Source organism: Hippocampus guttulatus, chromosome 6, assembly GCF_054856545.1.
Source record: "Hippocampus guttulatus isolate MCC_2025c chromosome 6, RoL_Hgut_1.0, whole genome shotgun sequence".
Lineage (NCBI taxonomy): Eukaryota > Metazoa > Chordata > Actinopteri > Syngnathiformes > Syngnathidae > Hippocampus > Hippocampus guttulatus.
Window position 1 is genome coordinate 16,334,974 of NC_141266.1, and position 17,331 is coordinate 16,352,304.

The following is a 17,331-nucleotide window of genomic DNA, read 5'->3' on the forward strand; positions in this document are numbered from 1 at the left end:
ACCAATCAAATCAATGTTCCACTTCCACAAAGCAATGGAAAGAACCCTGCTGTTGCCAGGTCCGACATCTTACCTACGGTGACCTTGAGGGACAATAGACACATTCACTTATGGCTAGATCAACAACGACCCAAAGTTCTGCAAAATCTGACACCACCAGTTCTTGAACCCATTTTCACCTGACCCCTCACTGTTATGAGCCAATACTGTACCACCTTCTCTCCCTCTTCTTCTTGCTTTTAATAAGGCGCCTTTGAGATTTTCTCCATTTACCCAAAAACTTTCATAAAAAAGGTGTTTCATTAAACTTCATATTTATAGTATGAACTAGATGTTACACTGTGAGAACTGCATAACGGTCAAGCTCCTGCAGTTTCTTTAATCAATGATGGAAAAAAAAAAGTACAGTACATGGACACAGCAAATTATGTCAACTTGCTGACCAAGTGGGCAATCACAGGGTGAAGATTTTGGGCTGATGTTAAAATATTGTAAGACTATGACAGGGCGGACATCTTAACATTGACAAAACCATACATGATGATGAAAATTAGAGCACATTAGCAAAAATAATTAATCTGCAACTAGCCAACATTTAAGCCTCCACTGAAGAAAGATGGATCATACTTTCACTGAAAACAGAGGATCTCTTCAAGGGGCAGTTACCCCATAATGACAGCGTGGACAGTCATTTCCGGAACACATGATCAAAATGGCTAGTTTTAGCAAGTGACTTGTTGTGGACCATACAGCCATGTAAATAATCTTTTTAGCGCCATTTAACCACTTATTACTCAGAGCAATGTGTGAAACGTGCCAAAATTGCATACATCCAATGAAAAAAAGTCATAAATGAAGGAAATGCATTTTAAGAGATCATCATGATCATTGTGTACTGATAATAATGCTTGGCCCCTTATAATAAGACCTCTGGGTTACGTTTTTGCGCTATATATTTTCATGATGATCAAGTAATCCTGACAAGGACACCAACAATTCCTCATTGTGAAACTGACACATCACATCTTTCCGGGCAACTCGGGATGCCACCGTCGTTGTAAACCCATCCGCTAAAGTCTGCGGAATTTGGGAACCCACTTCGACAAAGCACATGACACAACTGCGCGACAATTCTCTGCTCCGAACAAAGGAGCATTCAAATGTGTTTAATGGTTTGATTTCAAAATGACCCCACGATAATTCACTGGGTTTGCCTGTGTGTGATATCTGTCACTTTGATGCTCCCAGCGCTATTATAACGAGCATACGGTTGATGTCACAGACAGCTCATATTCAGCCAATGGCGCTCTGTGTGCCTTAATGTGACTGTGTAAAATTGCGTGTCTGCATCTTGTTGGGAGCGTGCAGGCAAATGTGTGTGTTCAGACGCTTTCGTGCGCGTTTACGGCAACACAACAAAACGACAGCTCAAGTGTTTGGCTTGCGTTTTTAATGTCCGATTACAGGCAGTTAGTCTGGGAGGCAACACGGCAAAGAATTAGAGTCGGGGGCAATAACTGGAGGGCTTTGGCATCTTCATCCTGCCTCATCATCCGTCTTTATTGTGTGCCTACCCTCAAGTGGCTTTGCGAAACTTTTGCTGCCCTGAGATGAGGCATCTGTGCACCCAGCTTGCTCAATAAGCACCATTCATGACTCAGTATAGGCAACAACACAACTGGACATTGTGCTTTCATACATTTATGCCTCTGTCACACTGAACAAGACGTGAGAAAGTAACCCCGTTTGATACAAATCCCATTTCCACAGATTCGCTAGAGGGAGGAAAACGAAAGGCACAATAAGAGGTTTTCAATGCAACTCTGCTCTCTGAAGAAATGAAGTCAAATGTGCCAACGACGATCCCATCACATCATTGCTTCCAATGAGCTCGACAAGCAGGCAGATACCTAACCTGGCAATCACGTGTGTTTGTCTAAATGTGTGTGTGTGTGTGTGTGTGTGTGTGTGTGTGTGTGCGCTCGCCCTGAGCTGCTCCCTAAGGGATACTTGCGTCTCGTCTGTGAGTCACAGGCAGAGTCTGTGTCTGTGTTTGAGTCCATCAGAACAAATCAGCTTCAACATCCCCTGCTTTACCTCGGGCGTGCGCATACGCGTACGTGTACACACACACACACACACACACACACACACACACTTGCATTGTACATGCTTTGGCATCCCCAGGGCTATGTGCTATCCCCCCACTATCCCCTCCAGCTGAAACCTCTTCCCTCTTCTCCTCACTTTCCCTGCCATCCATGCCGGACCACAGCAAGCATATGTTGTTGTCCACTCCCACAATTGAGACTTTTTCTCTGCATAATGCACTCTCTTTGTTATTTGTTATTATTTTACTCCAATCCCGCTCTGTTGTCGATCAAAGAAGGGCCGTCATAAAGAGAGATGCGACTGTGTGTTTGCAAGTTGGTAAAGTGCCTCCTGAATCAAGACTGATTGCTACACTTTACAACCAGCAATTTTGCTTTGTGACAGGCAAAAATCCATTAAGATTCATGTTGTGGCAATATACTATAAAAGATAACAACAATGATGAGATTATTAATTCTTCGAATCAATGTTTTCCTTTCTTAAAAGAGAAATTGAACAAATTGATCAAACTGTGGGGAGAACATGAAAGCTTTGCTGTTTGGCTTTGTTTTCATGAAGATATGCTCTCATGTTTCATCCAAAGTGTCTAACATCCGCGATGGGGGGGGCACTATTATAGGGTAATACACTTTCTCAGTTTTTACAGTACATTGAATCCTTGTTTATCACGGGGGATATGTTCCATAACTGTGTGTCACTCCCAATGGAGGTTTACCGTAAATTGGCACATAAAACAACTATTTTAACCCCTGTATATTTAAACACCAACGAGTTCAACCAGATTATATCCAGAGATATACCACTATCTTAAGGCTAACATAAAATGCAAAATGCCACTAAATTGAATGAATGGAAATTAGCAGAGGTGTTTTGAGCTGGAATCACACACCTTCAAGCACTACTTGAACAGACATAGAGCAGCAGTACAAAGAGCACATACAACAATGCTCACATTCATACTGTGTATTCTCTCTGCTACATGGTAGCAAAAAATATTATTGGAGCTTGGGAGGTGGGGACCTTCACTGCCTCCTCTTGCTTTCTATTACGCTGCATCTACATCCAATAGAGCTAAGTGCTGCCTGGCATGCGGTAACACAACATGGTAGTATTGTACACGGGCGGTGCGCAACTCAAAATTCGGACCTGTGTGTACATTTTAAAAAAAGATTGCTTAAAAATCTGCGGTGAAAAATGGAATATGCTGACAGTCAGGACATGCATGATATGCGTTTGCCTCAACCATTGTTGTCCTGACTAATGTTGTGTGTGTGTGTGTGTGTGTGTGTGTGTGTGTGTGTGTGTGTGTGTGTGTGTGTGTGTGTGTGTGTGTGTGTGTGTGTGTGTGTGTGTGTGTGTGTGTGTGTGTGTGTGAAAGAGAAACATTAACCACCACAGCACATTACATGATAAGTGGAAAGGTCACGGCACTCAATCACACTGTCTGAGATGACCATCGATAAAATATGTATGTTTGTCACGAGAATAAAAGAGACGAGAAAAGCCCTACAGATCCTCACTGCACAAGCATAAGAGGCCCTGTACGGACTTGTGTCCTTGCTTGGAGTGCGCCTCATTGATGTCTGTTGTGCAATGAAGAGCCTCTCAGGAAATATCCACACACAAGCACATACTCTCCAAATTGGTGTCAAGGTTTTGTTAGTGGAAGAAAAATGAGCTTGCGTTTGATGGGTGAAAGCGGCTCCCCGAGATCTTTCCCTTCGTTTATTGTTTGGCATCGATGATAATAATGTCCAGAGTGTAGATATCTGTGACTATTCCTGGCGGGCAGCCAGGAGTTTTATACGAGTTCTACGCAGAGGAAAGTGTCTTAGCCTCAAGGTTAAGCCCCGGGTTTCCGGATTGTACTCGTTTTGACTCTGCTGACTGAATGGAAGTCACTTCTGCCTTCCTCCACGCTTGGGTTGACTCAGTCAGGGTGTTTGTCCACAGACTGTACGTAGCAAAAGGGGGAGGGGGCGGGGGTAATCATTTGTGCGTATGAGGTGTTCTCCTGGTGCGGTGGCACAGTGCCACTTGAGAACATTAGCGAAGGGAAACACTTGGTCAATCCATCTACTTATAATTGGATCAGCATGTGTCTGATGAGGCCCAGGCCACAAACTGTCCTAATTGGATTAGTGTGTGTGTGTGTGTGAGTGTGTGTGTGAGTGTGAGTGTGAGGGCTTCCCCAGGTTACCTTGTGGTATAGTAAAATTGCTGGAGTTAAGTCATGCGTGCAACGTCACTTGCTAAGACACATGTCCAGTGGCCCTTGTGACCGATGACAGGAGAGAGAGGAGATTCCGTCAGCAACAAGAGGGCAACGTCACTATAAGAGAATTGCAAGAGACACAGAGAAGAAAAACTTCATTTACCTCACAGTACCAAGTTGATAACGAGTTTGGAATGAGGGGGAAAAAAAAAGTTGAAAATAGACTGCCTATTACCAGGATTACATAATTTATAAAGCAGTGCCAAGTGTCATGTGTCGTATTATTTCACTAGGAGGCTTTGTATTTTTGAAAATGATTTCCACTCTTGGCTGTTTTTTATTAAGTGAGACCAAAATCAGCATACAACGGAATTTCAAGGGAATGAATTCCATGAAGGAACATTGGTTGACTATCGATATTTTTCTTTGTCAAAATGATTATTCCTAAAAGAAATAATGGAAATATGTGTCAGTGCTTATTCTTATTGTGCGCGCCTGTGAATCGTTAGCCTTTCACAGCAGCTCAATTAACTTCGTCCTTTATTTATGCTTTCCAGCTTCTATTCTTTTTGGGTCATGCTAAACCGTTGCACTATTACGACCTTTTTGTTGTCTTCTTGTCAAGGATTTCAAGATTCTTGGAGATTTGAATTGTTCCTTCTGTATGTGCATGATTGCCAACGGGGTAACTATTGGATGTTGGAAAATGGGAGTTTTGTGTTTACATTTGAACTTCAGTGACTGCAGCTGCGCGAGTGACGTTGTGTATACTGTGGTTGTGAAATTACTATTTGTGCTTTCCGACACTACTTTAATAATGGTGCTCTCTCTTATCTACGAACAACTTCACACAACATTTAAACAGCACAAGGGAGAATAAAGTTTGGAACATTATGTATGCCAAATGCCAATTTATTTTGTGTGTTTCTTATTGGCAATCTTTATGTAAAGCTCTTAGTTACAGCTGTGGTTGTTTTTAAAGTGCTCTATGAATAAAGCTGAGAGAGAGAGAGAGAGAGAGAGAGAGAGAGACAGAGAGAGAGAGTTTATATGAAGACATAAAAACAGTCAACTATAGCATCTATTTTGAATATGCTTTATTATATAGCAATCTAAAATGTAAGAACAAAATGCACACTGCTATAACAACTGAAGACTATAGTAAAGCAGACTTTTGTACAATTTCAGGGGCATTCAAATGTATCATTTCAACCCCAAACGTAATTAACCCTTAGATGCATGAGTGACTGGACCCTACACTCTTCCATAGGTGGGTGATAAATGACCCATAATACAATCAATGCTTTTTTTAATGAACATTTTGTCATTTTGGTTCAGAATAATCACTTGTATAAAATTTAGTAATATATTTAGGACCATACAGGAATGATTTCATATTTGAAATATCTTTATTTTTAATTTTTTAACATTTTAGAAAAAATATAAATTACCCAAAACAGCAATAGAAAAACGTGAACATCCATTTTGTGTGCGTGTATGTGTGTGTGTGTGTGTGTGCACGTCTCTCTGTCTGTCTCTGGGTATGCATTGCCTGTTTTGCCTTCTTGTCTCATCACTGTATGCAATTCAGACAAACGACCTGTTTCTGGCAGTGATCATTGCACACAGGTACATTGCATTTCCCACACCTATTGCTGACTTTGTGATCTTTGTTACTTGGGCAGATCTGACACCTTTTTCTCTTTGGTTGGCCCCGTGTATTTGTTTCCTGTGTCTGGGTGGTGGCTTTTGTCACCCCGCACCTTTTCATTGCTTCAATAATCTGGATTTGCAGTTGGCTGCAGCTTTCCAGTCGACTCCTCATGTGTGGTGTGACAAGCTCCTTTGACAGCTCTTTGAGGAACAGCCGTCGTGCATTGGTGATGCCACTCTTGAAATATGGGTGCTGAGCCATGAAAAAGGTGTAGGCATTTAGGGTGCCAATGTCAATTATGTTGTACCATCGCACCATGGGCCACCTCTGTGTTTGCCGGTTGCACGTGTAGTTGCCAACCATCTGGTCAATGGTGTCTACACCTCCATTTGTCTCGTTGTAAAATTTGATCACTTCTGTTTTTTTCTTTTTGCTATGTTCATCCACTGCTTTATCGTGGTCCATCGTGCTCTACAGCTTTTCCTTTCTTTCTGACATAGCTGACCATGGTAAGGCTGTCGTTGAATCCAAACTCTGTGCTGTAAACCTCCCTGGACTTGGAAGGCTTCATCAGAGGAGGGATGTCTGGCTTGTTCTGACGTAGAGTCCCCACAATAGTGAGCTCCTTCTCTAGGAGATGCTGCGCGAGTGGCACACTGGTGAAAAAGTTATCCATGGTGATGTTGCGACCGGTGTTTCTAAATCTACCACACAACTGCTGAAAAATGTTTGCGCCCAGATTCTTCTGAACGTCTTCCCCTGGTTGTCTCCCTGTGTAAACTATACCATCTATTGCATAGGGGATGCGTGCATCACAAACCCAGAAGGATCTTTAGGCCGTACTTAGCAGGCTTGCTTGGCATGTACTGTAGAAACTTGCGCCTACCCCTGAATGGCACAAACTTTTCATCCACAGTGACACAATCACTGGGGATGAATCGCTGTCTGCAGTTGACCAGGAACAGGTCCGATTCATAGCGGAAGGCTGCCATATGATCTGTTTCCAGGCGGAAGGCCAATTTGTAGATAAATAATAGTCATGAACGACACACAAACAATTTTATATGAAGATAAGACCTAGACGTATCAGCTCTTACAGTGTAAAATAATCTTCCTGAGGGGTGACACTTCTGATATTATAGTCTGCGTGGTCTGCAGTCAATGTATTGCTGACAGCCAAAGTCGAGTAGAATCAGTGGTTCCTATTGGATTCCATAGAAAATGTACACGGGTCACTTTTGACCCATTTATGGAAACGTGGGGTAGCAATACAAAAACTGAAATTTCTTAAAATGTATAAAATGTAAGTTAAAATTGTGAATGACATTATATAAAAAACAGTTTTTTTGAGGAATACCTGGAATATGAAATGATAATAAATTTTCAGTCCGAAGATATTTCAAGAAAAAAACCTCACCGGGTCATTTTTGACCCACATATGCATCTAAGGGTTAACTGTGTGCTTGTTGCAAAACGTATGGCTGCTATTGTGACAAAAAATGAATTAGCATTCGAATGGAGAGGGTTAATCGAGAAAAAGCGATATCCTGTACTGTTCACACTGTGGTGGTGAGACTTGACGTGAAAAGAGGTGGTGCCTTGAACCTTCATACACAAGTTGTCCGACATTTCAGAATTCGTACTGGTAATAAAACTCCTTTACAGTTGCACAAAATCTGGGAGATTGAACAAAACTGGCTACCTCTTCAGTTCAGTGACCGTAAAAAGGATTAAGTCTGCAGCTGGATTTAAATTCTTGTCATGCTAAAAATTGTATGATAGTCCTCATCCCATTATCTGATCCGCTTAACCTCACAAGGGTCGGGGGCGTGCCAGAGCCTATCCCAGCAGTCTTCGGGCAGTAGGCGCGGGACACCCTGAACTGGTTGCCAGCCAATCGCAGGGCACACGGAGACGAACAACAATCTGCGCTCACATGCACACCTAGGGATAGGTGTGGGTGTGTCAGCCTGCCATGCATGCTTTTGGAATGTGGGAGGAAACCGGAGTACCCAGACAAAAACCACACAGGCACGGGGAGAACATGCAAACTCCACACAGGAAGGCCGGTGCTGGGAACGAACCCATGACCTCTGCACTGTGAGGTCGACGCACTAACCACTGCACCACTGGGCCCCCTTGTATGATAGTTATGGGCTCAAATTATTGCCAATTATTAACATTTTTATTATTCCCTATGGAAAATTGATTTGACACTGGGATATAATGTGACGAAAGAGATGTACAGAATGCTACCATTACACAGACCACAGAGCAGATTATCAAGTAGATCTTAAGCGGCTAAAAGAAGAAACCTTATCAGTCCCGCAGGGAAATTCCAATTTACACTCTTTACAGTATTCACAAATTGTCCGAACCCAGATCCTGTACAGGTCGAAGCAACTGCTACCCATAAGGTTCAAGAAACACATTTCAACATTTTTTTTTTAAAATATATTGTGAGTTCCTGGTAGTGATTACAGTACTTTCCAAGCACACCTAGCAAAGTACCGGAAACTGTCATTCCAATCTGAAAAATGGATCTAAGGAATGTATGCATCTTTGAGATTTGACAGGTTAAAATGAATGAACGTACATCTTCTGTGGTTGCTAACCCCCCCCCCCCCCCCTCATGATATAAGGAGGAATAAACAACTTGAAAGAATAGCCCAAGGCACAAAAGGCAAAGTCAATGGCTCCTTTTATGTACCATCAACCTCTTGAAAAATAATTCTGAAGGGATAGTCGGCTCCTTTCATAAATAGCATAACTAAACTTCTGTTAACTAACACCTAGTGGTTCCTGTGACCGTTGCATCAATCACAGATTTGGAAACCATGAAGAACCCACGGAAAGTAGAGCATGCACAACATTCTGTGCAAGAGACCTTAGTGCCTATGCTTGAATTCTCTCTAATGCTTACCAACAAGCTAACCAGCAACAACCAATCCACTAAGTTATGCCGACTGTAAGCCGAAAGTGGAGGGAACCTCATCTTCACTACCTTTCATCAGAGAAAATAAATAAAACGAACAAAAAAAACAAATTCTACTTTGGTCCAGTGTTTGCATGTGTGGGTGTGTGACTGGGGGCTGGGATGCTGAATGTTCCAATCCATAAACCTCATCGACAGAAAAACTACTGTTCCTCAACCGGAAAGAGCATTGGAGGAGAAACACTCAAACTGGATGTCCTCAGAGCAGTTCAAACACACAAGTACACACACGCAAACACACGCACGCTCACAGCAGGCAGGCACAGATGTCAGTACGGAATTTGGGCAACAGAAATATTGAGCTGTGCAAGGAGTGGGAGCCTGAGTAAAAACTTACTCAAAAAGTGTGTCAACGTCAGTTGGGCTCCTGTTTTTACCATGTCTTTCAATGGTTACACTGACAGTGATGTAATGAAGCGTTTAGTCAGCACAATTGCTCAAAGCTCATGAAAAGGCTATGCGGACCTAATTATCGCCGAAACTCATCACTCAACTTGGCTTGACATCTTGAATGTGTCTAGTACCGGCACTGATCTGGACACAATGACTACATACCTGTTCCACTGACATCACAAGTCATGAAGACAATGGACAGACTTGATCTGGCCCACCTTATGACCGCGGGGTGAAACCTGCTGTGGACCCTCTGCAGTTCAGAGCCTGGATTCTGTCTGATATGTTGTCCATAGAGGAAGGTTTTTCAGTGCCTCGATTGCCATTGCTCTTGTGGGGCTCAGTTGTTGTTGTTTTTCTTGTTTGTTTGTTTTTTTTATACAGAAATATAATCCATTCAAAGCTATCTAACTAAAATTGAACTGACTGGACTCACACCTGGATGGTAGCAGTTATTCTGTCAATCATGTTCTTTGACTTCTCCGGGGTCTTCAGTCCAGTGTTGAGAGAAAATGTGTCAGTAAAAAGAACTGTGTGTACTATAAAAACAGGAAATGCCTTGTGTATGTGGCAAGTGAGCACACAGATGATTACAGACAAATGGCGCTTTATTAATGTTCATAGAGGAGCATCAATCAGTTGACCGAGACTGAGAAATCAGACGTATTTTCCGAGGGTTTGGCTCTCAGGAATGTACTACACTTGAATAAGCTGCAGAGGAATGTAACTATTGAGCGTTCTGTTTGCAAGTATGGCTCCTCATTGTGTGATCACGCATATGTGGGAATGTGTGTGTAGGTGGAAGTACTGCATGTGGCTGGTTTCCACAAATCGGTCATGGCATACTGATTAAACATGCAGAGCCTCACTCTAGGCATGCACCATGAAGTAACATCCTACTTTGGGGAATGTAAAGTCAAGGCATCGCCTGGAGATCACAATTAAGACTTCATGCATATTCGAATTTCTTTTAAGGTTACTGGGATAGAAGACCAAGTCAAGGTTACCATGACCACAGTGCCATCAGCAACTACGACACAAGGGAATGAGTGAATCATTACTTTAAAGATGATTTCATATTACACCTGCAAGAAAGGCATCGCCAAACAGCCCAAAAGTTGTACAAATTGACAACGTTTTGGAATTTTGTCTCTGATACACATTGACGTTGCAGGAGAAAGGTGATGACGATTTTGGGGGCCTGACTGACAGGGGGCCTAGAAAATAGCATTTTCAATTTCTTCTCAACACTGTATATCGATTGAATATTGTGGTTGTCGGTTTCAATATTGTAGAACTCCACAGCGTCATACTGAGAGCTGTTTGTAATATTTTGGTTCTCTTCATATGTGGGGCAAAATATATCCAAAATAATAGTTCTTCGCAGGATGTGCAAACAAAAACCACAATAATCTCCAATTCATCAATTTTCTATCCTGCTTAACCGGAGAGTCTATTCAAGCTGACTTTGGGCGGGGGAAGGCTACACCCTGAAATAAAATCGCAGGGCATGTAGAGACAAACAACCATTCACACTGACAAACACACGTATGGAGTATGGACAATGTAGTCGTCAATGAACCGAACATGCATGTTTATACAATTTACCCCGGAGTAGCCACGGGGTGACATGCAAAATCCACACAGGAATTCTGGAGCTCAGATTCGAACACTGGACCACAGTTGTAAGGAAGACATGCTAAACCCATGTTGATTAACATTTTATTTAAATTAATACTACAGGGACGGCTCAGTCACACTGTGTCTCATTAGATAGTGTAGGGGTGCTCAATTGGCTCCCTCCCAGGCAGATTTGGGAAACAAACTAAGAATAATGATACTACACAAAAATTACACCTTTGTATACTATTTATTTTTCTTTCTAAACTTTATCTGTGCACAGTGTTGTAATTATATAAAATGCTGTGATTAACATTCATTTTTTGGAAAAAGAAAAAAAAAGAAGAAAAAATCAATAAAAGACCCCAAATCAATGTGGGGTATTATAGAGAGGAAGTGAAAATTCTTTACATTGTTTAAGATGTTCCGGCAGTACCAAAGAGATGTACAGTATATTAATTTTTTTTAAATTACAAAACAAAAAGAGTCACAGATTTATAGTACATTTGACACTCAACATCTTGCATTTAAAAATACAACATTGAAAAGTAGTTGCATAATTGAAGAAATTTAAAAGCAAAGCAAAAAAGGAAAAATGGCTTCCTAAATTTACTAACTGGCAGACAGAGCAAGGTTTTCAAAAACATTTTCAAAAATACTTTGAAAACCCTTAATCGAATAACCGGATTTAAAAGCATTTACATTTTAGGTTTTTGGGTTTTTTTCATCTTTATCCATTCATATTAGTAACTCTGATAATAAGAGATACCAGCAAATTAGGGGACTACACAAGCACAGAGGAAAAAAATGCTTTTTAAGGGTGATTTTTGGGGCTGGCGTATTGTGCATGGGTGCGTGTCGTTCACATGATTATATGATACTTACATTTTCCATCACGCCGAGAACTCTTAACACTCACCCACATGAAAAGATACAAACTCACAAGTTTACAACCATCTCAGTTACGCACTTCCACTGCCATCAGGCTGCGGGGCTGAACCAATCAGCAGAGGAAGGGCGATGAAAGAGGAAGTTGGTGTGGTCACACACTGTGTGCTCATCATCCAGCACTGATAGAAATAGCTCCGTCAGTAAGCAAACATCTCATCCCATTCATAAAAAAAAAAAAAAAAGAGTGGCCGCCTACTCCCATATGGGGTAGCACACGGTCGAGCGATAAAGACGAGGTAGAAAAAAAAGGATGGAAATTATAGACTCAGCCTCAACCAAAACTCCTAAGGAGTAGGGAGGGGGGTGAGGTATGTGCATGAAAGTAAGCCTGACGCTGAGGATGACATCACATCCTCATCTGCGGTGCTTCCAGTTTGGTTTGGAAAACACCAGAAATGGACGTCACGTGGTGAGTGAGACACCACTTTCCGTCTCTTTCTGAGTAAGTCATACACAGGGCTACGTTTGCACGCATCCTATCACAGATGTGCATACATTGTAACACAGCACAGTGCGCATCCTCCAGCTCTGATGGGAGTCACCAGCTGTTTTCCGCCCCATTGGCTGTGCCATGACATAAAACCCTTCCTGCGCATGCACAATCAAACAAACACACAATACAGTAACCACGCAAAGTCAGATAAGGAAATTGTTCAGCAGCGTTCGGTTAAACAGTCAACAAGCATGTCAAAGAGGAAGTGATGCAAGCTGCAGTGGAAGGTCTAATTTTAGCAAAAGCGGAAGTGACCGTCTCACTTCTCTTTCCAGGATTAACACACACAAAATACAGATGTGCTCGCATGTATGTGAGACGGAATCAGTGAAAGTGCACACTTCCTTGCCACAGACACCCACGCCGTCTTCCACTGGTGCTGCCTCCACTATTTGAATAACCAAACATGCTCCACACTTGTTGTGATTAAAAAAGCGCAGACATGTTGGGGGGGCGGGGAGGGGAATATACCTTTTTTTTAACAGTCCGAAGAAAAAATTTTCACGGCACACACTAAGCTGCTATTTATTACTTGTGTTATTCTCTCCACCTGGCGGTGATAAAAGTGTGTCATCGCAGTACTTGTGTCATATGATTGTCATGGCAATCTGGACAGAGTGGGCGTCCTCTCACTTCCATTTGCATCATGACACGACAGGATGCAAGCCGCAACCGAGAGGAGAGTGGGCGGCATTAACGCTACCTTGACCATACCGCACACGCAGCGCTCTTCAAATGTAACCAAAGGATTCAGAAAGCAATGAAACCTATGCTTTATTTCGGGGGGGTCAAAACTTGTTTTCCTTTTGGGCTACACTGTAACTTGAAAACAAAATTGTAACTCCAGCTCTTGCTCCCTTTTGATTTGATGAGTCAAACTCGAAGATCTTTTTTGATGTGTGGAAAAGGCATCTGTGTAGCTGGGTGTGAGGAAGCACTTCTCCTTTGCCGGGGACGGTCCATCCACCTCACAGGTGAGACATATCAAGACGCGGATTGGACAGATTGTATCACAGGTGTGCCTTAAAGAATGTGTTACTGTATTTATGGTAAAGTACAAAACAAACTGCTTATCTTTTGTGCAGATGAGGACCAGAAGCGACATTGAAGTGCAAGTAGATGCATTTATGACGTTTGATGGTTTTGTTGTTGTAATTAATTGTTTATATGTATGCAGCGATGGCTGTTCGAAAGTGCACTATAAATACAATTGAATTGAATTGAATTGAATTATTTTTATGTTTTATCAACAGACGTGCCTATGTGGCGGCCATGTTAACAGGGGCGGTATTCCCATTCAAGGCAATGGAAAGCATGAACGTTAGCTTAGCGATGCCGGAGGCACGCAGCTCCAAAGGGGCGTGCCGTATCTGCTTAATAGGCGCATTTTCACGTTTCTCGAATATACTGATTTTCGTATAGTATACAATTGTTTTGTTTTTGGGGTTTTTTTGGGGGGGGGGGGGTCAAGCGCCCTAACCTCATGCTCAGGAAAGCAACCGTTGGCATGTAATTAAAACTCTTCAAACAGTTGAAAAAAAAAAAAGCAAATGTTTTTATGATGGTTGACAATAATTTTGTATGTTTTTTAGGTCACAAAAAAGTGCTTTAATTTTACGGACAGTCGTCTTTAATCGCTTTGCGAATGGAAAGATGGGGTCAAATACAACAGGACGAAATTGTGATTCTAACATACAGCGGTGCTCCCTGGCACGATACAACACATTGATGGAAGACAACCACTGACTACGGGGAAAAACTTTCTTGATCTACTTTCCAATGGAAGCGTCTGCAGATATCTTCATTGGTAGCACGATTCAGGTGAGGGATTAGAAAACGGACCGAAACTAGCATCTGAGTGTTTTCCCAAGAATGGAGCAGGCAGTGGACTCTGTGAATGTGAGCTCCAGCAGGCTGCCCAACCTTGGCATTTTTCCAATTCTGAGTTTATTTTGTTCATTTTGAAGCAAAGGAAAAAGAGTTCCAGGGTTTGGTTTGAACTTTTACTTTTATAATAGTTGGAATACTGTACTGAACATTTTTTTTCTTCAGCACAAGTTAGTGCCAGGTAAGGCTAATGTCTTCCAGAAGTAACTGTTAATGGTAAAACATCGAAAATCTCATTGGTCAATGCAGTCATTTCTTCTTGTTTTGTCCTTTTTTCATTTGATTTCTAGATTCTTGTTTTGACTTTTGGAAATGCAGGTCGAATTCCAACTTCTTCTCCCACCAAGCCACTTGAGTTATGGCGGTCCGCTGTACATAACAACGTTGAATGGCAAGAAGTCGCTCCTATGCTATATTATCAAGCGTGTCCCGGAAATGTCAAAAGGCATTACATTCATTTCAGCAAAATGAATTAATCTTCAAATACAAAAAGGGATATAATGACATCCAGAGAGAAAGAGGAATCTCGTACTTGTACCTCATGAGTACTACTACACCATAGCATTATTGTAACCTTGACAACGAGGGCTGTCTGACATTAAAGTGCGGCATAATGACACCCTAGTTAGAGTTTACTGTAAAACTATACACACTCCACCAAAAGAATGACACTCATCGAACATATTTAAATAGAGTGAATGTTTAGTTTTAAAAACATCACCGCTGATAATGTTAAATCCAATGTAAAATCCCATTGACATGCTAACGGGAAAACCAGCATCGACCTCCATTGTTGATATTACTTCCAGGAATGAATATTCACACACAAACGTAGAAACCCAATCTGACAAAATAAAAGTTATATTTCGGAAAGAGTGCTTCAATATAACTTTCTTCTAATCTTCTTATTTCATTGTGAGTACATGCGTGGCACCACACGTGAACACAGCCGGCATTATTGTGTTATTTATTATTGCTGTATTTATTGTTTTGTGTTGCTATGATTTTACTATATTCTTATTTTACATTACTACGACTTCAATTTCTGGATGTTTTGAAATGTTATATTTAAAGTTGAGATTTCAAGGATTAACGCAATTTCAACACACATTTCCACGAGATGTGGCACAAAATTTGAATCCCGAGGTCCCAGGTGAGCCCAGTAAATTCCTAAACTTTAAAAAAAAAAAAAAAAAAGAACAACAAAATAAAAAAAATAGAGGTCAGTGAGCTGCTTATTCATTTTTTGAACGTGTACCAAGAGGCAGGAAAGGCGTGGAAGCAGCAGAATGAATATGCAAGAGGCTCATCGATCACATTCATTGTGTCATTTTGTCAACAAAACGGAGACAAAACCCAAAAAAGAATAGAGTGCTCAAGAATAAAGCGTTTGTCGTGCAGAGATAAATGGGCATGAGGCCATTGTGGTAGTTTCAAGTAGATGACTTTCAGTAGTTAAATAAATACAGTTAATAATATTAAAGTTTTGAAATCAAATAAATAATCATTTTATTAATTGCGATTTCAATCTCAAACAAAATAATTGTTTATTATTTTTCCATACCCGTCCCACCCTACTATATTGTGTTTGTTCACAGATTCATAATTGAGCTTATAAAATTATTAAAGAATTAGCTTAAAGAATTTTGGAGGACTTGGTTTGTCCAGTTCTTGTCAAAAAGAAATTGATATTTCCTGCTATCCCTGGCTTGGAATGACAAATCAAACTTGTTTCATGAGATGCACAGAGAGGAAATGTTCCTTCCTCTATCATTTCAATACCTCTCTGTCTCTCACACACACATGCACAGTGCAAGGGCCAATCCTGAGGTGCACCCCTGGGGGGGCTAATGGACAGACTCACTCATCCCGATACTTTCCTCCCCCCCTCCAACTCATCTTCCATCGAGACCACCCCTCATTTTTTCCCACTCTATTTGTGTTTTCCACCCCAGTGGAAACACAGAGGGGTGGTGGGCGTGTGGCAGAGCGGGTGACTACAGTGCACGCAAGAAAATGGGTCAGATATAGGAAGACATCGCGGAGGGGGGCGACCATCGAGGAGTAAAATACGCTCAAGGCAAGCTGTGTGTGTGTGCGTGCATGCGTGCGTGCGTGTTTGTGTGTGTGTGTATGTGTGCGCATGTGTTCGTGTCGAGGTGAAGTGAGTGGGGTGGGATCATCTTCAGGCACATGCCTTTAGCGTCTCTCGCTCTAACGTTAACACTTTGATTTTTTTGGGGGATTTTTTTTTTCAAAAAAGAAACCTGTTATGATTCAAAAACTGTGTGGAATAAAAATAACACGTAGCTAAGCAGGACATGTTTTGGTGATCCTGCTCAGCAATGTACCGATTTAACAGTCATCCATCACATATTTTTTTTTAGACTGCTATTCTGACACCCTTTTTAAAAGCGTCACACACGTCGGTGCGCGCGTGGGTGTCTTTGTTGTGTGTGATAGTGACTCCATGAGCGTTTGTGTGAACAGTGGTGATGCATAGGGGACAGTTGCGTGTTTTGGCACACAACGTGGCTGTGGATGGAGTTGTCATGGCGACTTTTAGGACTTCACCATGGTGACGATGAATGGGGGGGGACACACAGACACGCACAACTGTCTTTAAAAAGAAATGTCATTTAGAGACAACTATGTCACAGTACAAGAAAGACACTTTTTATTACTTTTAGTGTCGTGGTCTCATGACCCAGTTTTGTCGACACAAATGAGCTTTTTGTCAAAGATCTCCCTCTATCTACTGATGAACCACATACCGTAATAAGGATGTTACATTTTGAAATTTGGACATGAATTACTCGTGACCTAAATTAATAAATGTATTTTACTCATGAGAACTTCCTCAAAGTCATGTCTGCGATAAGATTCTGGTTTTAAGTCATACAGCGCAATTAGAGGTGCAACAATAAATAGATTACCGGTAATTGACAAGTAATCAACTATGAAAATTTATCTTTTTGTATATAAGAGGATAGGGAGGGGCATTTCAGCTG

The 17,331-nt window shown here is 41.5% G+C and overlaps 1 protein-coding gene across 2 annotated transcripts in view; it reads right to left on the reverse strand.

The window, feature by feature from the left end:
- alg2 (ALG2 alpha-1,3/1,6-mannosyltransferase) overlaps positions 1-17,331 on the reverse strand; it is a 74,301-nt gene that overhangs the window by 38,629 nt on the left and 18,341 nt on the right. The window contains exon 4 of one of the 2 annotated variants that reach the window (XM_086113958.1): positions 4,313-4,444. The exons of the other annotated variant lie outside the window; for it this stretch is intronic. The gene's annotated coding sequence lies outside the window, so the exon portion shown is untranslated. The remainder of the gene's footprint in view (positions 1-4,312; positions 4,445-17,331) is intronic. 2 annotated transcript variants of the gene reach the window in all.